Genomic DNA, 24798 nt, shown 5'->3' with positions numbered 1-24798 from the left:
AGGTGGAGTGCATTTGAGGGAACAGCAGAAAATAAGACTGGAAACAAGGGCAGGAACCACCACAAAGAGCCTTGAATGTCACACTCACAAAAAGAGTGATCTTCACTCCATAGGCAACCAAAAACACTGAAGGATGATCATCCTTTGGGATGTATTGAGTACTCGATTCCAGAGTCAGAAGCGGCAGTCGAAACCATAGAGTCCATCAGAAAATGGACGATCTCCCAAGAAGAGGAATGGGGGTAAAGACCCCATCTGGGCAGCATGGCGTTCCACAGAAGAAATGGGAAAGAAGCAGGGAGCAGTGGGTGCAGAGGAGGTCATGTCAGGAATATCAAGAAGGAAGAGCTCCCAGATATCTGCAAGACCAGAAAACCAAGTTGGTCAAAGTCACCCAAATGTTCCCTGTTTGGGGGGGAAGTAGGAAGTCTTCCTTTCCTGTAACCAGAGAGCCTGCAGTGGGATGGTGGGTCACAGGGCACACCCAGGAAGGTGAGCAGAAGACAGGAGAGCAAAAGGCTCGAGGCCCAGATATCTTCACTGCGAGGGGAGGTGGTGTTAGCATGTCTACACACAGGAGACCGGCACACATCACCAACTGGAAGCAATGGGCAAGCAACACTTGTGACCACAAACATTTGCAAATATCTGTGGGGCCAGGATGACCCGGACCCTAGAACACAGTGGAGAAGAGCTTTTACCACGAACAGGTACAGTGGCAGAGAAAGAAAGGGGCTTGTTGACACTCATTTGTTCATACGCTCATTTCTAGATACAAAGTGTGTTGTTTGGTCTCAACAAAGTGGAGGCAGAGGCTTTTAACGCCCATGTTACAACAAGAAAACTGAGGCTCAGGGGAACCCAGCGAATATGCAGGAAAGCCAACATCGAAACTTATACCTGCATGACTGAAATGTTCCTAACGGGCCACCACGCTCCCTCAATGGGACCTCTGGGTGGGGAGGAGAGGCATCAGTGAGAGAGACACAGACAAGATATGGATCACACATATCAATGGAGCTTCGATGGAGTCTTTGGTGAGACATTGGTGAGTCACAGTAAATCATTGATGAGTCATTGATGAGACACTGATGAGATATTGCTGAGTCATTAATGAGTCATCAATGAGTCACTGGTGAGAGACATTGATGAGACATTGACACTGCTCACATAGGATGTGAATAGAGGAACCATCCTGACAGGTGTCTCTGCTTTGGAAAAAGCAGCCAATTCATCTGAAAGAGGAAGAAAAGGTACGGCGGGTTAAGCTGCTTGAAGGGAGCACTGGACAGATTGAGGGAGGAGAGCTCAGGAATGGAAGAAAAATCTGACCAAGGCAGGTCTCAGAGTGCAGCTGACTTTTCAGATTAACTAAATGGAATATACCATGAGCTTGTGAGGAAACACAGCACAGATAATTTCCATTGGATTGAGGGTTAGAGATAGTAGGATATGGTTGTCTCAAGCCCAGGGTGGGTGAGATAGATGCCCCCTCGACTGGAAGGTCTCTTAGGGGGCAGCCTGGTGGAGGCCCAGGGAAGAGATGGGATATGTTATGTTGTGGGTAGAACATGTCACTATAAAGCGCAATTCTGTCTCTAGTGGAGCTGCCTTGCAGCTTCAGGATGAGGGAAGTTGGTGTGGAAGAAAGCTGAGACAGACACAGGGGGCAAGAGTGAAAGACCAAGAGAGACTCAAGGAGGAGGAGGAGGAAGGCGAGAAGGAAGCCAGAGGGATGGAGAGAAGTGGGGAGCGGGGAGCTGGAGTGGCTGGCGGCATGTCCTGGTACATGGGGCCCCAGGTCCCGGGTGCTGCACAAGCTGCTTGGCGGTGTTCTCCGGTCCGTGACCGTTACCAAGACCTAATTAACAAACCCTCTGCTGTGTGCGAGTAAGAATCAGATCTAACAAATGTTTGTGGGGGACCAACAAGTTCTCAATGTCTCAGGAATGAGACCCTCTCTAGTTCTCAAAACAATTCTTCAAGTTAGACGGCATTTTGCCATCCTTCCTATGAAGACACTAACTCAGGGAAGTTGGGGATTTTCCTTGGTTTCTACAGCTAGTAGTAGCACAATTAGGCCATTGTCAGCACTCTTTCTACACCCGGGCTCCTACTGGAAGGTGTATACACGTGCCCCTAGTGCAGTGTGGTGTGAGGCAGGATCTCACCAAGCACCACGGGATATGAGATGAAGGTCAAGTGCTGCGAGCCTTCAGGAAATGTGCAAGTGCTATTATGGTCACAAGGACTCTGCAGAAAAGCTACAGGGAACCTCTGTATCTCTTGGGTTGATCTACAGGAGGAGTTCTTAACTGCTTTGTGACATCACTGCATCTGACAGTCTGGTGAAGCCATGAACCCCTTCTCAGGATAATGCTTCTAAATGTATAAAATAAGATGCATAAAAGGAACTGAGTTATTATTTGGAAGACTGATAGATTAAGGGAAAGAATCAAGAATGTATGTTCTGACTTTCTATACTAACTCTACCACTGGGCAACCAAATAGGTGATGGGGATGTTTTCCTTATCGAAATATTACAATAATACATTATAAGAAATGATAGAAGTACGCCATTTTGTAACCCCTAATAGACTAATGGATCTAAACATTGAAGATGAATGGTTGTTAACAGAAATAACCAGAAGTAATCTTGCCTCTTCCTCTGCCCCTAAAACTTGATGGCATCAAGCATTTAGACCCAATTTCCAGTTTACGAGAAACACAGAGGAAAGAAGGACACCATGGGGATGTAACCTTATCCAAGCGTGTTAGAAACTCTACAGGGTAAACAGCCTGTGTAATGTCTAGGAACTACAATGAGATAATGCAGCATTGAAAAGGATTTGGGGGTATAACTGGATGATGGATGTGTGGGATTCTATATATCATTCAGTCTACTTTCATGTAGGTTCTGAGTTCTCCACAATAAAAAATTAAAACTACGTTTTAAGATTATCAAGGAAACAACTTACATTTTGAAATGCAAATATCAAAATATGTTTTAAAAATATTTCATGATATATAGTTAATAATTTTCCTCCATAATGTACTAAGTAATAAGATCCGTGGCAGGTCTAAAAACTATTGCAATGTCAAAGTGGCTGTGAGAATAAAACTGTACTATGAAATGAAAATACCAATTATTTCAATGGGTGACAACACCACAGGAAATGTTGTACCCCTGTGGTTTGCTGACTACATTCATAACTGAAGAAAATGCTAAATTGCAGCTGGGAGATAATAAAAATAAAGCTGAAGATTTTTCTGTTTAAGTTCACTGGGCATTCTGAATTCTGTGCATAGAGTCCCTCGATCCCAGGTAACAGCCCCTGTTCTAAAGGCTCAGGAGAGTTCTAGAATGAATACAGTGTTATGGCCCTGAGCTAGAGCCACCCCATGTCTGCAGTGGGGATTTGAACTGGCTTAAAAACCATGGTTCTTATCTGCTTGAGGCATTCAAGACTCTGTCCCTGTCCCTGGTTTTCTCTTTTCCCTCTGGAGACCAAGGCACTCTTGCTTCAGAGACAAATGTGCTCCCCTGATAGAAGTGACTTAATAGCATACCACATTCACTATACCACTTAAGACCCACTTGCAGTGATACAAAGCCATAGATTCCTAAAGAAAATTTAATGCAAATCCTGTGTTTTGCATATGTGAACAGTGATGCTTAGCCAGATCAACGGTCCAGTCCAGAAGCTCCTACACTTTCTGCGTGCATGGTGCCCTCTGCCTCTCACTCATTTTGTCACAGGTCCTAGGAGTTTTGTTTAAGTGGTTAGTTTTAATTTAAAACATTTTTTATGTACTAACAAATCTGTAGCCATTTGGAAAAAAATAATATATGTAAACTGAAGGAAGAAAGTGATATTTTTAAATACATTCTCAAATATCACCAGTCCCTACTAACAGCTTGCATGTCTGCCACTGGAATCAGATTTGGGCACCACCACTTTCCTGTCATGTTCTACGTTGTTTTTTGTGTGATGCTCACTTTTCATCACAGAAACTGCTCAAGATCCAGCTTTGCAAAGATAATGATGCTATTGTGAGAAATGCAGCACAATCAGTGTTAAACATGAACCACGTAAGGCTGGTAGTTTGAATGGTGTCCACCAGATGACAAGTATCACTGTCTCTGTTAAAAGTTGAAAATATCCCATGGCACCTCTCTGAGTGTGCTGTGATGTCCTCAGAGAGCCAAGTTATAGCCCATGGTCACATAGGTCAGTGTACTGGATCCAGAAGAACCAATGTCTCTTGCTTGCTAGCCATGTTCACGGGAGAACTGTGGCCACATTCATGGGAGAACTGTGGTCTTCTTTTGACTTCATTTCATAAATGGGCATATGTCTAAAACAGAATCTGATGAAACCATGTGGCAAATTATTGTGTTAAATGCTGAAAATCCTCCCTATCCAAGTAAATTTAATTTATCTGGGCTTTGTCCTCTGGGCAAATTTGTTTGAGTCATAGAAAGTCCACTATTAAGATTTTAAAAAATTATAGCAGTTCTTTTAGCTGTATTTGATGGTTATTTGCATTTGCTCTTATACTTTTGGACACAATGGAAAACTGGTTCACACTAGACCTCCTACTGTTAGGAAACCATAAAACTAGACAAAATATATGAAATAACTGTTTTCAGATGTTGGGCAATGAGTACTATAAAACTGTGACCCCTGAGAGGGGAAAAGCAGATGAAGCAAGCCCATGATCACCCAGATTTCTGCATGGAGGCACTTCTCAAAGTATGCTGCAGGGAGGGGGTGCCCAGGAGAATAAGGCAGTCCTGCTAAGGTGAGCAGAGGCAGTCTGGAGATGAAGACCAAAGGGACACCTGGCGGGTAGGGCATTAGGGATGTACAGAGAAGGAGTCTGGAGGTCTTCACAGACATCCCCTTGAGCACCTGGCTGGAGAGCTGGCTCTCTGTGCTAAAGCCAACGTGCTGATGTAGTAGACACAGATCAACTACCAAGGAGAAGTGAGTGACGTGAAGTTCCGGAACTTATACAGAGCTGGGAAATAATGAAGCACCAAGCAGCCAGTCTAGAAAGACCACAATGAACACACCAAGCACCAGGCTAATATCCCAGGAGAACAGGGCTACTAACAGGGTGACTCAAGCCCTAGAGGACAGACTACACTATAGGTGTCCTAACAAAGCTTAAGAATGAGGCTTCACAGAGCAAGCTTATCCATAAGTAAATTAGCTGCTTCAGAATTAAATTCTATACTCTCTAAGTGAAGACAGTAAAATTGGGACATTCAACAGTGTGGCATCCTACTGTGTCCAGGATACAATAAAAAATTGCCAGGCATGTAAAGAAGCAAGAAATGTGAGGGGAAAATGTGAACAGTAGGAAAATCAGTTAAAAGGAAGAGACTGCAATGACATAAATGACAGACTTTAATTTTTATTTTAAGCAGACTGCATCCAGCAAAGAGCCCAACATGGGGCTTGAACTCATGACCCTGACATCAAGACCTGAGCTAAGATCAAGAGTTGATTGCTTAACCTACTGAGCCACCCAGGCATCCCAGATTGACAGACTTTAGTACAACTATTATAAATAAGTTCAAAATTTTAAATGGAAGTATGGACATATTGTGGAACTAGAAAGGCAAAATAGAGAAATAAAAATCATTGAAAAAGAACACATGGAAATTCTAGAACTGAAACACAACCTAAAATGAAATATTTCTAATAGAAACTAAAAAAACACCCCAAGAGAACAGATCAATGGAACTAAAAGCTGATTCCTTGGAAAGAGCAATAAAATTGATAAACCTTTAGCCAGACTCATTAAAAAAAAAGATGTGGGGGTGCCTGGATGACTCAGTCAGTTAAGTGGGTGAAACCTGCTTAAGATTCTCCCTCTCCCTCTGCTCCTCCCCCACCCACCCTACTCTCTCTAAAAAAATAAAAATAAAAAAATAGAGAGGACTCAAATAAACAAAATCAGAAATAAAAGAGGAAAAAATAACAACCAACACCGAAGAAATACAATAATTTTAAGAGGACATTATGAAAAAAATGTGTGTCAACAAACTGGACAATCTAGGAAGAAATGTTCCAGAATGATAAATTTCCAGAAACTTATAAATCCCAGAGTTAGGAAGAAATAGAAAATTTGAACAGACCAATTACCAACAATGAAATTGAATCAGTAGTAAAAACAAAACAAAACACACAAAAAACTTCTAACAAACAAGAGTCTAGGACCAGATGGCTTCACAGGTGAATTCCACTAAATGTTTAAAGAAGAATTCATACCTATTCTTTTCAACCTTTTCCAAAAAATAGAAGAGTAAAGAAAACCTCCAGATTCATTATATGAGGCCAGCATTACCCTGATATCAATACCAGATAAAGACTTTATTAAAAAAGAGAATGACAGGGGTGCCTAGCTGGTTCAGTCAGTGAACTGTGGGACTCTTAATCTTGGGTTGTGGGCTTGAGCCCCCCTTTGTATATAAAAATTATTTAAAAATAAAATCTTAAAAAAAAGAACTACAGGCCAATACCTCTGATGTACATATATGAAAAAAATCCCTGACAAAATCCTAGCAAACCAAACCCAACAATATCTTAAAAAAAAAATCATTCACCACAATGAGGTGTTATTTACTGTGGAATGCAAGGGTGTTTCAAAATTCATTAATCAATCAACATGATATATCACATCAACAAAAGAAAGGATAAAAACCATATGACCATTTCAGTAGATGCACAAAAAGCATTTGACAAAGTATAACATTCATTCATGATAAAAACCCTCAACAAAGTAGGTTTAGAGGGAACATACTTCAACATAATAAAGGCCATATATGAAAAACCCACAGCCAACATCATACTCAATGAGGAAAAACTGAGAGCTTCCCTCCTGAGGTCAGGAACAAGACAGGGATGTCCACTCTCATTACTTTTATTCAACATAGTACTGGACGCCCTAGCTGTGGCATTCAAACAACAAAAAGAAATAAAAGGCATCCAAATTGGTAAGGAAGAAGTAAAACTCTCACTATTTGCAGATGACATGATAACATATATAGAACACCCCAGAGACTCCACCAAACAACTACTAGAACTGATAAATGAATTCAGTAAGGTCCAGGATACAAAAGCATACAGAAATCTGTTGCATTTATATAGACTTATAATGAAGTGGTAGAGATTAAGAAAGCAATCCCGTTTATAACTGCATCAAAAATAATAAAATACCTAGGAATAAAATTAACCAAAGTAGTGAAAGACCTGTACTCTGAAAACTATCAAACATTGATGAAATAAATGGAAAACAACACAAAGAAATGGAAAGACATTCCATGCTCATGGGTTGGAAGAACAACTGTCGTTAAAATATCCATACTACCCAAAGCAATCTACAGATTTAATGGAATCCCTATCAAAATATCAACAGTACTTTCACAGACCTAGAACAATCCTACAATTTGTATGGAATCACAAAAGACCCCAAATAGCTAAAGCAATCCCAAAAAGGAAAACAAAGTGAGAGATATCATAATTCCAGACTTCAAGCTATAATACAAAGCTGTAGTAATCAGAACAGTATGGTACTGGCACACACACACAAAAAAGACACATAGATCGATGGAACAGAACAGAAAACCTAGAAATAAACCCACAATTATACGGTCGATTAATCTTTGACAAAGCAGTAAAGAATATACAATGGGGAAAGGACAATCTCTTCAACAAATGATGTTGGTAAAACTGGACAGCCACATGCAAAATAATGAAACTGGACCACTTTCTTTCACAATACACAGAAATAAACTCAAAATGGATTAAAGACCTAAATGTGAGATCTGAAACCATAAAAATCCTAGAAAACAGCACAGGCAGTAACTTCTCTGACACTGGTCATAGCAACATCTTTCTAGATATGTCTCCTGAGGCAAGGGAAACAAGAGCCAAAATAAACTATTGAGACTTCATCAAGATAAAAAGCTTCTTCACAGTGAAGGAAAAAATCAACAAAACTAAAAGACAGCTTAACAAATAGGAAAAGATATTTCAAATGACATATCCGATAAAGGGTTAGTATCCAAAATATATAAAGAACTTGTACACTTGGGGCACCTGGCTGGGTCAGTTGGTAGATCATGCAATTCTTGATCTTGGGGACATGAGTTTAAGCTCATGTTGGACATAGAGTTTACAGAGGAAGAAGAAGAAGAAGAAGAAGAAGAAGAAGAAGAAGAAGAAGAAGAAGAAGAAGAAGAAGAAGAAGGAGGAGGAGGAGGAGGAGGAGGAGGAGGAGGAGGAGGAGGAGGAGGAGGAGGAGGAGGAGGAGGAGGAGGAGGAGGAAGAGGAGGAGGAGAACCAATACAACTTAACACCCAAAACCCAAATCATCTAATTAAAAATGGGCAGAAGACATGAACAGACATTTCTCTAAATAAGACATACAGATCAACAACAGACACATGAAAAGAATCTCAACATCACTCATCATCAGGGAAATACAAATCAAAACCACAGTGAGGTATCACCTCACACCTGTCAGAATGGCTAGAATCAAAAACTCAAGAAATAATAAGTACTGGTGAAGAAGTGGAGAAAAAGGAATCCTCTTGCACTGTTGGTGGGAATGCAAACTGGTGCAGCCACTATGGAAAACAGTATGGAGGGTCCTCAAAGAATTAAAAATAGAATTACCATATGATCCAGTAATCACACTACTTTGAACCTAAAGAATACAAAAACACTAGTTTGAAAGAATACATGCACCCCTATGTTTATAGCAGCATTATCAACATCAGCCAAACTATGGAAGGAGCCCAAGGGTCCACTGATAGATGAACAAAGATGTGATACACACACACACACACACACACACACACACAAATACAATGGAATATTATTCCACCATAAAGAGGAATGAAATCTTGCCATTTGCAAAATCATGGATGCAGTTAAAGAGTATTATGCTGAGTGAAGTAAGTCAGTCAGAGAAAGACAAATACCATATGATCTCACTCATATGTAGATTTTTTTAAATGTAGAATTTTTAAAAAAGATTTTATTTATTTGAGAGAGAGAGAGAGAGAGAAAGAGAAAGACCATGTATGTAAGAACAGAGGGAGGGACAGATGGAGAGAGAGAGAGAATCCTCAAGCATACTCCATCCTGAGCAAGGAGCCTGATGCGGGGCTCGATCTTACAACCCTGAGATCATGATCTGAGCTAAAACCAAGAGTCAAATACTTAACCGACTGAGCCATCTAAGCATCCCTCACTCATTTGTGGATTTTAAGAAACAAAACAAATGAGCAAAGGGGGAAGAAAGAGAGAAAGGCAAACCAAGAAACAGACTTAACCTACAGAGAACACACTGATGTGTACCAGAGGGGAGGTGGGGGGTGGGTGGAGGAAATAAGGGATGGGGATGAAGGAGGACACTTGTCCTGAGGAGCACCAGGTCACATATGGAAGTGTTGAATCCCTATGTTGTACACCTGAAACTAACATTACACTGTGTGTTAACTATATTGGAATTTTTAAAAATGGTAATGAAATGAAATGAAGTATTTCCATTCATCTGTAAACTTTCCAATCACAAATTCTGTCTTGTCCATACATATAATGCAGTATACAAAATATGCTGTCTCTGTAAATAAAATGCATTATTAGACAAGTAGCAGTATGTTTTAGTCCAGCAGCTCTCCTGCACCAAAGCCAGGGACTTTGTGAACAAGTGCAGGTATGCTCAAAGTGAGCTGGGCAACACTCGACCCAGTATTGACTCCCTATGACAGCACTGTTTAGTGGAACTCTCTGTGATGATGAAAATGGTCCAGTATCAGCTCTGTCCAGTACACTAGCCCCTAGCCACATGTATTTAAAGGTATTTTAATTAAAAACTTAATTTCTCAATCACAATAGTCACATTTCGGTCATAGTACAGCTCTGAAGTCTTAAGGAAAATGTTGATGGCTTTAGTCAATTCTGTTAAAATCTAATGTTTTTGATGTTAAAAGAATTAATTCAGCTTCCAAAGGCTTGAATAACTCAATAACTCCATTAAGAGTAGTTTATGTCCTGAGGAAATCAAAGTGGGATTTTTTTTCCTCATTTTACTAGTCATTATGTTAGCAGAGAAATGAAGGTCTTATCTGAACACAGTTGTTTTCAAACTTTCCTGGGCAAAGCAGTTACATGGAGAATTTGCTGTCAGTGAAGATTTCTGAGACACCTCCACTCTCAGACTAAGGTGTGTCTAATCTGGGTATCTTCATGGATGGGATTCAGGAATCCATGTTCTTAGGAAGCATCTCAGATAATTCTGATATATGATTACCCCTTAAGAAATGCTAAAACACACACACACACACACACACACATACACATATCCAAACCAAATATTAACAGCTCAATCAGTATGGTTTTATATGCATGATGTGGGCAATTATTTAATTTTTCCTTTTGTTACTTATTTTGTTATTCATCAGCTAAGCTCTTCCTAACTATAGAATAACTTTTCCCATTTTTTACTTTATTCCATTCAAAGCAATTTACATTTTTCCAGATGATTCAAAATATCATGTTTTTGTACATTAGAACCTTGCATGCACCAGATGCCATTCATTTGTTGAGTGAGTGAATCAAGATAATAGGTGTGCCATCTCTGAAAACACTTGCCCCCCCACACTAATTATGTTAATAAGTTAATGATGTGAGAACTGAGATACCAGGTCCGAACTGAGTACTTTCTCCTTTTACATCAGCAGAATGCATTTCACAAGTAAACTCATCATTAGAGAGTTCTGAACCATTTGTCCCTTAGGAGTAGGAGTAAAAAATTGTAAAACTCAGAGGATGATACAAAGAAGTGGCCTTTAACCTATTACTTAGAAATTCTAGAAAGAGAGAACAGAATTCAAGAAAGAGAGAACAGAAAAAAACAGAGGAGGAAACTTCAAAAACATAATTGATGTAATTTCACAGAATTGAAGAATGTGACTTTCAAGATTGAAAGAGCACACCAAATATCTAGTACAATAAATGGAAAAAAAAAAGAAGACATAATGCACATCATCACACAATTTCTAAAAAACAAGAATAAAGAGAGGGAGTAAAAAATACCAAGAATAACTTACATAAAAAGACTGAAAAAACAAGCACACAAAAATAAAAACAGGTCAGGAATCCAACACAATGGACTATCTACAACTAACATCATACTTACTGGTGAAAAGTTGAAAGCTTTCTCCCTAAGGTCAAGAATAGGACAAGAATGTCACTCTCACAACTTCTCTTCGACATTGTACTAGAGTTTCCAGCCAGTGCAATAAGGTAAGAAAAACACATTTAGGTTAGAAAGTAAAAATAAGAATGTCGTTTCTTGCTAATGCTAGAATTGTTTGTCAAAAATTTTATAGAAGTAGAGAAAAAAAGCTAGAAGAACTTATAAGAAACTTATCAAAGTTACAAAATACAAGAACAAAATTCAAAAATCAATTGCATTTCTCTATACCAGCAATGAACAATCAGAAACTGAAATTTAAAAAACAGTACCACTTTCAATAACATAATCAAATATGAACTAGTTTGGAGTACAAGATCCATACACTGAAAACTACAAAACATTGCTAAGAGATGATAAAGAAGATTTTTTTTTAAAGATTTTATTTATTTATTCATGAGAGACACACAGAGAGAGAGAGGCAGAGGGAGAAGCAGGCTCTCCATGCAGGGAGCCCGATGTGGGACTCGACCCTGGGTCTTCAGGATCACGCCCTGGGCCGAAGGCAGGCGCCCAACCGCTGAGCCACCCATGCGTCCTGATAAAGAAGATTTAAATAAATAAATAAATAAATAAATAAATAAATAAATAAATAAATAAAACATGTTGATGAATTGGAAGACACAATATTGTTAAGATATTAATCTCCCAAGATGTATCTATAGATTCCATGAAATTCCACTTAAAATTGCAGAAAGTTTTTTGTAGAAATGGACAAGCTTAATCTAAATTTTATATTTAAAAAACAGCATAGAAGAGCCAAAACTATTCTGGAAAAGATCTTAAAAAGTAGAAGGATTTACACTGTATGCTTTCAAGACTTACTACTGAAAGGTAGTAATCAACACTGTGCAGTATTGGCATGAAGATAGAGCAATAGATCAATGTATCAGGATGAAGAGACCAAAAGTAGACTCACACATATACAGTTAATTGATTTTTGACAAAGGTGCCAAAACAATTTAATAGTGAAAAGGAACCTTTTCAGAAATGATATTAGAACAATTAAGTAACAATATGCTAAAAATGTTAACCTTTACCTAATGCCACATACAAAGCTAATTCAAAATGCATCATAGGGAATGCCTGGGTGGCTCAGTGGTTTAGCGCCTGCCTTTGGCCCAGAGCATGATCCTGGAGTCCCGGGATTGAGTCCCACATTGGGCTCCCTGCATGGAGCCTGCTTCTCCCTCTGCCTGAGTCTCTCTCTCTCTCTCTCTCTCTCTCTATCTCTCATGAATAAATAAATAAAATCTTTTTTAAAAAATGCATCAAAGACCTGAATGTAAGAACTAAACCTACAGAATGTTAGAGCATGGCTCATCAGAACTTTCTCTAATAACAAAAATATTCTTTATTTGTACTGCACAAGATGGTAGCCATTAGCCACATGTGGCTATAGAGTGCTTAAAATGTCACTAGTATGATTGAGGAGCAGATTTTTAATATTTAATTTTATTTGATTTAACGTGAAATACAAATAGCCATATGTAGGTAGTAGCTATCAGGCATCACAATTTCAGAAGAAATCATAGGAGACAGGCTTAGGCACCTTGACTTTTGCAAAGATTCCTTAAGTACAATACAAAATCCTGAACAACTAGGAAAAAGGAAACCAATTAATCAGATTTTATTAAAACTTAAAACTTTTACTTTTCAAAATATATTGTTAAGAAAATGAGAAAATTCTCTGCAGACTGATAGAATATTTGCAAAAACAGTTACCTGACTTATACCCAGTATATGTTAAGAAGTGTCAAAACTCAATAATTCAAAAAATTATAAAAATGAACATGTTCAAACAGACATTTGTCTAGAATATATGTATGTAGAGAGAGAGCAAGCTCTAATAAGCACACAAAAAGATGATCAACACAATTCATCCTTAGGAAATGAAAAGTAAAACTATAATGGGATAGTAGGATACACACAGCCGCTTAGCAAAATTTAAAAAGCAAGTGTGGATGTAGAATAACTGGAACTCTCACATACTGCTGATGAGAATGTAGTATGGTACACACACCTTGAAAAGCAGTTTTGTAATTTCTTAAACATTTAAACATCTACACAACCATTCCACACTTAGGTATTTACCTAAGCAAAAGGAAAGCACAAGTCCACACATGTCCACACAGAGACTTGTACACAAATTCATCACAGCTAAAATCCAGATACAAATGTTCATCAAGAAGTGTATCCACAAACTGCAATAATACATCCAGACAGTGGGAGGCTACTCAACAATAAGAGGAATGGCCTATTGATAATGTAGTAACATGGATGAATCTCAAAATAATTGTGTAAGTGAAAAGGCTAGATACAGTTTACATACTATACAATTCCATTTATATAAAATTCTAGAAAATGCAGACAAATCTATAGTGATAAAAAGCGGATCCATAGTTATCTGTAGGCAAAGATGGAGGGTTTGCAAAGAGGCGATGTAAACTTTTGTGTGTGATGGATATACTTATTATCTTGTGGTGATGGTTTCAGAAGTACATACATTTGTTGAAAGGAGTCAAATTGTACACTTCCCACATTTTTACTTTACTTTGCAAATCAAGTATCCCTCAGTAAACTTAAAAACAGCAGTATAGACTACTGAAAAGCAACATAGTGAGTTAGAGGACAAAATTTCAAGGGAAAATTATTTTTCACCTAGAATCTTATACCTAGCTAAACTATCCTCTAGTGTTGCACAGCCTACTAGAAGATATAACTTACCAAAACAAGGGAGTAAATCAAGCAGGAGGGAGAACATGGGATCCAGAAAAGGGGAAACCCACATGGAAGACAGGTAGAATGAAGACTGGTGATGATAACCTTGTGGCAACACTTGAGGGCAGCCTATCCAGCTTGCAGCAGGTGGACAGGGGTCTCTGGCAGGAATGGCTCCAGGGAGAAAGTGAACTCATAAATTCTTGATGTGTTTGGTCTCGCAGAAGATAGTGTCAAAGATGATTATGATACTGATATTGAACATGAAAGGAATTTGTGATAAGAACAGAGAAAACTAAGTAAATGAACAACCTTCATAAACCAAGACTATTACCAACTCCCAGAAAAACAAAGCTTCACAAGAAAGGAAATATAATCTCTGTTCACCACTGGGCTCAGCCATGAACTGCTTCCATTTTCAGACTAAGGTGTATATTGATGTAATACAAAACAATGATATATCTACTTTGGGAAAAGGGGAGTGGGGAAGAATGTGAAAGAACATGAAAGCTTTATGGTTTGTAATGAATAAGATCCAAATGGATAAGGTCTAAAATAAATAAATTAAGACTAACTATCCAGAGGGAAGATGAGCAGGTGGAGCACAGGAGGTTCCCATGTCAACAAAAGTACTCTGTGTGGTATCATAATGTACACACAGTGTGTTACACATTCGTCCAAACCCACAGAATGTGCAACACCAATATTGGACCTGAATGTGCCCTGTGGCCTCTGGGTGATGATGATGTGTCAGTGCAGGTACATTGGCTGTGATGATGTTGGTGATGGAGGAGGCTGCGTGTGTAGGTGCAGGGGTGCACAGGAATTCTGTACTTTCCACTCAAAATTGCTGTGAACCTAAAACTGTTTTAAAAACACAGTCTAAAAAAAAAACACACAGTCTAGGGCACTGAGGGGGGCACTTGACGGGATGAGCATTGGGTATTAAGCTATATGTTGGCAAACTGAACTCCAATAAAAAAACCACAGTCTATTAAAATGTTCATATGCAATACATTAATTATAAAATTAGAATGTGTCAGTTCTAGATTTAATCCTGAGTTTCCTGTTCATTAGTGATCTCCCCTCTGATATTACTTAGCCTCTCAGTTTCTTCACCTATAAAAAGGGGGACAATCATAATTTGGAGGTGTAGTAAGGATTAAATAAGATTCTATGTCTGAACTCTAATAGTGATTAAATCTCTTCATACTTTGTACTCTTCCCAAAGAGATAAAGGTGGCTCACAAAGATGCACTTAGCAGTAAGATAAAATCAACTGAAATAAATATGAAAATGAAGGCAGGTCTGTTACCCAGGACTTGCTCAGTTCTCTTTCTCCTGTGATTGAAGCAATACCTTTGGGGTACATTTAATGAGTTCATGTGCCCACTATGTGGGTGCCTTAATATGGCTGCAATTAACTCCTCTGTCATCCTGCAGCTTCTGCTGTGCTATTATGTAGACAATCAATTTAAGGTGGACCCCAAGCCGGTTTGAGGCTCCTCATCAGTTGTATTAAAGGCATCCTGTTTACAAGAAAGTAGATTTAGAGAATAATTGCACACAGAATATTCATCAAAGGCCTGTCAAAGCCTGAACTATTCAATTTTCTAGTAGAACCAGAGCCCTCAGGATGCAAAGCACTTCCCAGGCAAGAAAACATGTCAGTATACAATCAAGAGTGAACGTTATGGTTTGAACGGTGTTCCCCAAGAAGATGTGGCAGTCCCGAATCCCTTCTGAGACCTTCCTTGGAAATAGGGTCTTTCCAGATGATCAAGTTAAGATGAGGACATTAGGGTGGGCCCTGATCCAAGAGGACTGCTGTCCGTACAAGAAGGGAAAATGTGGACACAGAGGCCCATGGAGACATGTTGTGTGAGGATGAAGGCAGAGATGGGAGCTGTGTCTATAAGCCAAGGCGTGCTGACCAGCATCAGCACACACCAGAGGCTGGGCACAGGGACCAGCCTGCCCCATCTTCGCGGCAGCCTGAGAGATGATGAAGCTCTGTGGTTTTCAGCCCTTCAGGTGGCAGCACTGTGCTATGGTGGCCATGGGAGATGGCCACAGTGGGGACGACTGAGTGGGCCCAGGCAGGAAAGATCTCTCCTTACTTGAAGAATTGCGTAGGAGCACAGGTAGCAGGTGTGGCGTTGGCTCCCAGTGCTTCAGCTCCGAGGCTGAACAGTGGTGCCCCCACCCAAACCCGAGGCAGGGCAGCCTCCTTGCTGTTCTAACACATCGGTGGCTCCCTCTGCTTTGCGCCCACTTGAGCTTCGAGTAACCCCTCGCTTCTTTTTTATTTATTTTTTATTTTTTTAACCCTTCGCTTCTAATTGCTGTCTTAGCGCTCCGCGTATTCTTTGGCCTGAATGACTGTCTCTCGCGGTTTGCACGTTCTAGTCATTGCAGCGAATCCATCCAGCCGAGTATTTCAGGCACCCCTACTCCACACGGTTAAATGTCTGCAGCACAGTCCTGGCTCCAATGGCCAAGAGCCTATGTAGCATATTTTACAGCGAGTGTCAGAGCCATCCCCTACATTCCCCTGAACAGGCAAAAACAGGCCGTGGAGCTAAAAGCCTTTCTTTTTTCTTTTTTCAAGATTTATTTATTTATTTATGATAGACATAGAGAGAGGGGGGCAGACACAGGAGGAGGGAGAAGCAGGCTCCATGCCGGGAGCCTGACGCGGGACTCAATCCCGGGACTCCAGGATTGCACCCAGGGCCAAAGGCAGGCGCTAAACTGCTGAGCCACCCAGGGATCCCGAAAAGCCTTTTTTTTTGTGCTCAGATTCGGGTCCTGCAAAGTGCTGCTGATCTAAGTGCCAATGCCTTCCTGCTCCTACCGACCTCTCTCACTGCGGCCCCCAACTCCTCAGTCTTCCTCAACTTCGCTCAAAAGATAGGAAGTAAAATCAGTTTTAAAATAATAGCAAACTTTTGAAGAAAGTAGTTTAATATACAGAGTGGAGAGCTGCCTCTTTCAAAGGAAGCATCTTGTCCTATTTGTATATATTTGATGAGTGTATAACATAAAAAATTATTCAAAAAAGTGAGAATGTTGAAAGTTTTGATTTCAGAGTCTCCGTAATAAGCCATGCCGACCCTCTCCGTTTTGAGTGCCACCTTTACACAGTGAATTGGTCAGCTCTCTCATTACCACATGGGTTGGACCTCGGTGCTGATGCTCCTGTCACACGCCCATCCCTTGGATCCTGCCCACAACATCCACAAGACCCACTCTGTCAACTCATGTCTTATACCCAGAAGCAGAACCCCGCACTCAGGAAGAAAGGAGGAATGCACGGGAGCAGAACTGGTTATTTCAGAGCCACTGACATGAAACTGAGAAGCTAGAGAGATGGAGAAGAGTAAAAACCTAGGGTGGCTCTGAAAGCAGGCTCGCCCCTGGTCAGAACCCTCAGACCAAGCCTCTGCTTAGGAAGCCGGTGGCACCCTGGGGCCGGGAGCGGTTGCAACCAAAAGCAACACAGAGCTAATGGCCACATTTTAGCAAGTCCTTAGCATCTGGGCTTCTGTGCCAGTGTCTGTTCACCTGTCATGCTCTGCCAGATGCACGGATTTAAATTCGGTTATGGGAATATGAGTAAGCTACTAGTGTAAAAAACAATCTCACTCATTTAAAAAAATTGTTTTAGTCTTTCAAACTGAGAATACTACTAGAAATGTATTCTCAATTTTTAAAAATGTGAAATTTAGATGGCAAGCTATATTATCACTTACTAAGACAAATTATAAAAAATTCTCCAAATAGTTAAACCAATAATTTATCATCCCAAATGAATATATCATCTGTATATAAATACTGTATAATACTGGCAGAATCTGATTTACTATATATAAATACAGTAAATATTGGCAGAAAAATAAGACTGTCTTTGACGTTGCAGCTTCAGTTAAATGATACCATCGTATTGACATAATAAAAGAAAACATATATAATTTTATACCAACCCATAAGCTACAAATTCAATATCAGTTTGAACTCTCTGCATTTTCAGCACCCTCTTACTATGCCAGTAATTACACATGGAGCCCCAGGCTAGCAGTATTTAACAAGTCTGTTCGTTAAGTAAAGTCTACACAACTTAATATTTATGTCCTAATAACTTTGTGACAATTTTTTAAAATTACATACGTTGAATAAAAAAATATGTACTTTCACTTCATTCCCCGACCAGCCACAATTACTGATTACTGGCTTGGGTGTCCAGGTTGAGCACCCCACGCTTCTCCAGCCGTGGAATTGGCTTGGACCCTAACACCTCGTTTCTGGGTTTGCTTCAATTTTCCCAAGCGAAGTATGTTTGACACGACAACTGCTGAGAAGCCAGCTTCACAAAGACATGCTGTTGGCAGAGGGACATGGCTGGGGGTGCATGTTCAGCGGGTGGGCCACCCGGAAGGAGAGCTCAGGTGTCATCTAATCAAATGTCCGGGGTTGTGTGCTCTCTCAAATACTCTGAGCTACCTGTCCGAGGCCCGTGGGGCCCCCAGGTGCCTCAGCTTACAGTCTGGAGACAAGGTTGGGACAGGTCGGCTGGCCCTAGCCTGTCACCCAGGGTGTTCTGACACCCACCATGCTAACTCTAAGAAATGCCTTTCCAGTTCCATACATTTCAAACATACAAGTTACACAGTCAATCCATACCGCCACACAGAGTATTATGAAGAGTAGTAAGGTAGCATCTGGAGATAGCTCTGGCGGGGAGTGACTGGCTGCCCACCTGCTTCCCGGTCAAGGTCACCATCTGAAGATCTACCCTCGAGAGCACCTCGAGAAATCCTTTGACAGTTCTGTGCCTGGAGCTTGAAGAGGTAAACCCCAGCCTGCATGGCTCCTCACAGGTGCTCACGGTTCTGGTTTCCAGTCTAAGAGGAGGCTGCCTTTTCCCCCCGCCTGCCTCCTTTTCGCCAGGTGCCTGAACTGACTCTGCACACCAGATGTGACTTTACCCTGATGTTCCTAAGAGGACACTTTCCCTTAATAGAATATGAAACAGCACTGCATGATACAACATGATACAATACCACACCACACAATACAGCACAACACAATGCAGTGATTGTAACACTTCCCCGTAACAGACATCTCCCCACCCCTTACTGCCTGCCAGATCACGTAACAGGTCTTGGGGAATTCAGAGTTGAAAGAAGCTCCCTAAAATAAATAAATAAATAAATAAATAAATAAATAAATAAATAAAAAATAAATAAATAAATAAATAAATTAAATAAATAAAAAAAAGAAAGAAGCTCCCTGGCCTCAGCGGCCGCTCCATCCAGCTCTAGGTCAAGACCTCTGCTGTCTCAGAGTCATTCCCCTCTGGGGTGTCCTGCTCCTCAGGCTGGAGTCTGCTCTCTGTATCTCCTTGAGAACCACACGAGGACCATGAAAGCACCCATGCTCCTCATATTCTGGGATGTGCAGGCACTGTGCTGAGCCCCTGAGAAGCCTCCTCTCTTTTGTAGCATCACATGCGGATGCTGGACCAGTGCCTGGGAGAGCAGGGGACCCAGTGGCGGTGGCAGGCCTTGCTCTGTGCAGCTCCTTCCCAGCAGCCTCCTGCCCCTTCACCTGCCCTGTTGCTTGCATTCCCTTCAACAAGCAGCTGCTGTCACTTTGCAAGATGCCTGGGGACTCTGCTGACGATTGGGGGGAAATCAAACCGGACACAGTTTCTGTTCCCCAGGAAGCTTGCGGATGTTGGGTGCCATACCAGCTGGGGAAAGCCTCCACCTGAGGCTGCAAGAAGCCTTGGCTTCCACAGGTGCTCAAGACAAAGCTCTGCGGGCTGGCCCTGCTTTTGCTGTTAAGTTTAAATAAGCCTCTAAGGGGCACCTGGATGACTCAGTGGTTGAGCATCGGCCTTTGGCTCAGGTCTTGATTCCAGGGTGCTAGGATTGAGTCCCGCATCACACTCCCTGCAGGGAAACTGCTTCTGTCTCTGCCTATGTCTCTGCCTCTCTCTCTGCGTCTCTCGTGAATAAATAAATAAAATCTTAAAATAAATAAGCCTCTGATGCAGAGACTCCACCTTAAAATGTTATTGTCAATATTCTGTTTTTTTAAGCCTGATTTAACATAATCATAACTTTAGAATTCAGTTAAAATTTAATTTGTTCAAATTTATATTGAACTTGTATATTATAGATTGATTTTAAATGACCTATTTTTCTTGCAAATGTATGATTAAATTTGAGCTGTGACTTTAAATACGATTTCAGTTTTCTGTGCATAGTTACTACAGGTGATATGTTTGTTTTTGAGCCTAAAATATAGTTTAATTATTTCAAGACTTTTATATGCTTTCCCTTAGTAAACGTATAATTTAGTTTGTTATCCAAAATGTCATAGTTTAAAATTGAGAATACATTTCTAGTAGTATTCTCAGTTTGAAAGACTAAAACAATTTTTTAAATGAGTGAGATTGTTTTTTACACTAGTAGCTTACTCATATTCCCATAACCGAATTTAAATCCGTGCATCTGGCAGAGCATGACAGGTGAAGAGACACTGGCACAGAAGCCCAGATGCTAAGGACTTGCTAAAATGTGGCCATTAGCTCTGTGTTGCTTTTGGTTGCAACCGCTCCCGGCCCCAGGGTGCCACCGGCTTCCTAAGCAGAGGCTTGGTCTGAGGGTTCTGACCAGGGGCGAGCCTGCTTTCAGAGCCACCCTAGGTTTTTACTCTGCTCCATCTCTCTAGCTTCTCAGTTTCATGTCAGTGGCTCTGAAATAACCAGTTCTGCTCCCGTGCATTCCTCCTTTCTTCCTGAGTGCGGGGTTCTGCTTCTGGGTATAAGACATGAGTTGACAGAGTGCGTCTTGTGGATGTTGTGGGCAGGATCCAAGGGATGGGCGTGTGACAGGAGCATCAGCACCGAGGTCCAAACCGTGTGGTAATATTCAAAACAAATCAGTTTAGGAAACTCTGTCCTCCCTGCTATGCACAGGGGCCTGATTATCTGGACTGCCATTCTCATCCATTAAGATTATGAATGATTTAGTCAACAAAGGCAATGCCATTTTCTCCAAAAAGCTATAGTTAAAATGCATAGATTATCAGATTTCCTTAATGGTGCCCCGTGTCCTGAAATTACCTACCAGCCATACTGCAACTCTTCTATTACTAACATAGTTTGGATTCTTTTTATAGAACATTTTCTCTCATTATGTCATATTTAAAATTTACTTTCTCACATGCTATTCAAATAGGTCGTGATTTCTTCCATAACCACACCTTCACTTAGATCTGTATAACTCTAAGGAATGCTGTTTTTACTGTGATTAGCAGTAATAGTGACCTCCATAATGCAGAGCTGCATGCTCTATAGATGCAGCGCTGCCCATGCACATGGGTGTATTCCTTGCACAGGGCAGCCCCCCTATTTGCATGACCTCTTCCTCTCAAGACATGTAGAGTACTTAATGTATTGAGGTTTTTCACAACAAAGTAGTCCCATTTTACAGATGATCGTACGAAGAAACTAATGATCTGGTACTTTTTAATAATTATGACCTATCCGAATAAACCGATTTTGCATCTCATGTGCACTATTATATGCCTTTCCTGACATCTTACGTGCCATTAAAATTACTCGCAACTAATTGACACGAATGTGTGGACCCAGGTGGCATTTACAAGACCCAGTCCGTGGGAATGCAGATCAGCTTGGTAAGCTTTGGAATCAAGACACAGCATATGACTGTCCACTCCTTTTATTGTCCATTCTGTAAAGCAAAAGCCGTGCACGTGGCGGATGCTCTTGATGCTCAGCCTCCACTGTGGATCAGGAGAGGCAAAGTGCATCTACAGGCAGTCAGAGCAGTTCATTGGAAAATGGAAAACAAAAGCGAGAAATCAGTCAGTCCTTTCTATTTATGAGATTCCAATAATCCGGTTTAAATTTTTTTTCTTCTCCCACTAATTTAATTTTTTCAAAAGTCATCTAAATTGAACAATTAAGTGAGAGCACTTTATAAATAATAAATTGCTACTCAAATTTAAGTGATCTAGACACAGTTTCAGCAGCTATTTGCCATACAAATTTTCAGGCCTATCCTTGATACAGGTTTTCCCAGCATCATGCACAACCTCACTAACTCCTTCCTGCACCTACGAAGGTGCAGATTCCTGAGTCCTGCTGGGATTGGGCTGAGACTCTGGAGGGGAAGCAAGTTCTGCTGGTATCCTGTGCGTCCTGAAGACAAGAGACCACTGCCCCTAGTGAACCTCCAAGTCCACGGCTTTGACAGCTCAGAGCCGCTCTGCAGCAGCCATTTGTTGAACAACAAAGCAGTTATCCTACATACTCTGCTCAAGTTTATATTGCAATCTTCTTTGGTGCATAAAGAAATGCAGTATGTACCCCTCGTGGACAGATTGGCCACAGGGGATGTTGAAGCAACACTAGGATGTCCAGCTTCCAGCTTTTGCTTCTTCTGGGAAGCCTTCCCTGATTTTCCCCAATTGGGCAGGAATGACCAGGCAGCAATCTGATGGGTAAGTGTCCCTCAATTATAGCCCTCGGGAGCATCCTCACTGTTGTGACAGCGAGTTTCACCTGCTTGGGCAGTGAGCCCAGTGTCTGGCCACACACATACATGTGCTTTTATAATAACCCGGACATGTACTGTGCTATAACCGGTATTTGTTGAACAAACGAATGAATGAACATGATGGTTAACACATAACTCTAAAGAGAGATTCTTATGAATACGGGTATTTGGGCGTATTGGTGCACGTAATTAACACTGTTCCCATGCAGGCCAAATTTGGCGTCGATGCCACAATTGTCCCACTGTACCCCTGCCGGATCTGACACAGGCTGATACGTGAAATGAGCATTTACTGTGGCTCTGCTCTTCTCTAGACACAGCATGCACCTGAGATCATTGATCCTGACCATATTCTTGTGAAGTTGGTTTTATCATTTCTTCTCGAATATGAGAAGATGGTCTCAGAGGAAGGACCTTTGACCAAGGGCAGCAAGCGGATATGCGCTGAGCCGTGATTCAGGCGCAGCTCTGTCTGATGTCTCCGTGTTGCTGTGCTACAGTTCACCAGAGATCAGAAATACAATAAATACCATGTTGACTAGCTTTTCACCTCGATTCTTCCTTTTCTTTGGGCACACAGGTGTCATTTCTCCGTAGGGTGAAAATGCAAATAGCCATTTTTTACAAGAATAAACTTTGCCCTTCTGTTCAATTTTTAGCACAAAGCACGAAGCTACTGCTTATCCATCATGTGGGTTTTCACGGTAAATTTCCTGGTAAAGTTTGGGCTATTCTATGTCCTGAAAATTCCTCCTATAGTGTGGATTACTCAAAAGCATGAGGGTTCTAAATCTTTTCCCTGGTGAAAACACGCTCACCTGGATTTCCTCTTGCTCTGCTGCTTAGAAATAAAAAGCTAAGTTGGCCTCTGCTTTGAATTTCCTCATGCCGATCTTGACACGGCTGCTGTAGTGCTTGTAGGTGTTACCTACCTGCTTGGTACTTTGCCCTAGATGCTGGTATTCATTGCAGGAAATCCTGGGTCAGTCCTCTAGATGTCTAAGACTCTTGTTTTCCTATCTTTCAAGTGCGTAGGACTAACAGAGAGTGCTATTGCTGCCTCTAGATATCATCTCTAGTTAGCATTTCCGGGGTGCTCAGAGAGAAAACAATGTCTGGGTGATAACTCTTGTCAGTTTCCTCATTGTCAAACCCAATCTTACATTCCTCCACACTCACAATATTTCCCCATTGGGAACATGCCTGACATTGCAATTTCTCAAAACTGCAGCTCTGCAGTGAATGCCTAATTCCTGAAACTGCAAAATCTAACAAAAGCTGATTTTTTCCACTGATTTGACTGGCTGACTATTTCGAGACTTTGCATGTGATGACCTGCTGTTCCTCACAAACAACATCCTTAATGTACCCACATGGTTGTTCTCAAGTGGCTGCCGGCAATTAAACCCTTGCGAGCTGCCTGCGGGGCATTCAGATTACTCACAGTGTCCAGAGTCTCTGTAGCAGACAGATTTCCCCCCAGGTCACATTTAGCAGGTTGCTGAGTAGCACTGTGTCCCCTGCTTTGGAAGCCGGAGCCCAGTGGCCACCTGGAGACACTGCCTGACCCCGGGAAGGCTGAGCGCGCAGCGCCCTCGCGTTGTTTTGCAATGTTTTTAAAACTGCCTTCTCTCTCTCAACTGGTGTTGATTTTTCATATGTAAAGATGAAAAGCCCACTTCGAGCAACACGTGGCAATCCCAGTTCTTTTGTTTGTTTTTCATTACCAAAATAGATGACCTTTGTCTGCCTTGCATACCTCACTTGTTTGGGGTGTTTTCTCTGTTTTTCATATTTGTTAAAACTCTTGGTGTGATTTCAGCCTAATTTCTGGATCTGACTGCTAGGGAAGACAAGGATGTAACCACTTCCTCTTCTGCTCTTCTGACCCTCTCATCTTTCCCCCCCAAACTCCAGCGCCCCAGGGGTTTTGCTCCCTGAGGCAGTCGGCCTGCTTCATCAACGCCTCCTCTTCCACCCCGCGGGTGGGGGTGGGGAGGGGGCTAGCGCAGGTCGCCACCACCCCCAGGACCTCCACCTGCAGACCAGGGTTTGCTGGGGCCTAGGGGAGGTCACGACTCCAGGACAGCCAGGTAAGGTCCGCGGAGCGCTGCGTCCCAGAACTTGCTCTTTCGGTTTTGGTTTCCTATGGAAATAACTGCCTCAGTAAGACTGAGCCTCTGGAGCAGACAGCCTCCCCCAG

General features: G+C 41.3%; 2 long non-coding RNA genes across 5 annotated transcripts in view; one reads left to right on the top strand and one right to left on the bottom strand.

Moving 5' to 3' along the window:
- The window catches only part of LOC112655915 (uncharacterized), a 592361-nt gene that overhangs the window by 13257 nt on the left and 554306 nt on the right, over nucleotides 1–24798 (bottom strand). The window contains exons 1-2 of one of the 4 annotated variants that reach the window (XR_004808166.2): nucleotides 901–1013; nucleotides 89–359 (exon numbers count right to left, since the gene is read on the bottom strand). The exons of 1 other annotated variant lie outside the window; for it this stretch is intronic. This is a non-coding gene — a long non-coding RNA (uncharacterized LOC112655915). Of the gene's footprint in view, nucleotides 1–88; nucleotides 360–900; nucleotides 1038–2171; nucleotides 2294–24798 lie in introns of those variants that run through there. 2 more of the 4 variants (XR_004808163.2, XR_003133956.3) reach the window with 2 other exon arrangements.
- Nucleotides 1096–23144, top strand: LOC112655916 (uncharacterized). The gene is made up of 4 exons (XR_003133960.3): nucleotides 1096–1253; nucleotides 10119–10248; nucleotides 22109–22539; nucleotides 22910–23144. It is a non-coding gene; the product is annotated as an uncharacterized LOC112655916 (long non-coding RNA).

This window comes from Canis lupus, chromosome 22 (assembly GCF_003254725.2).
Source record: "Canis lupus dingo isolate Sandy chromosome 22, ASM325472v2, whole genome shotgun sequence".
NCBI classification, from domain to species: Eukaryota; Metazoa; Chordata; class Mammalia; order Carnivora; family Canidae; genus Canis; species Canis lupus.
The sequence above is the reverse complement of the archived record's forward strand: the minus strand, read 5'-3'. Positions and strand labels throughout refer to the sequence as shown.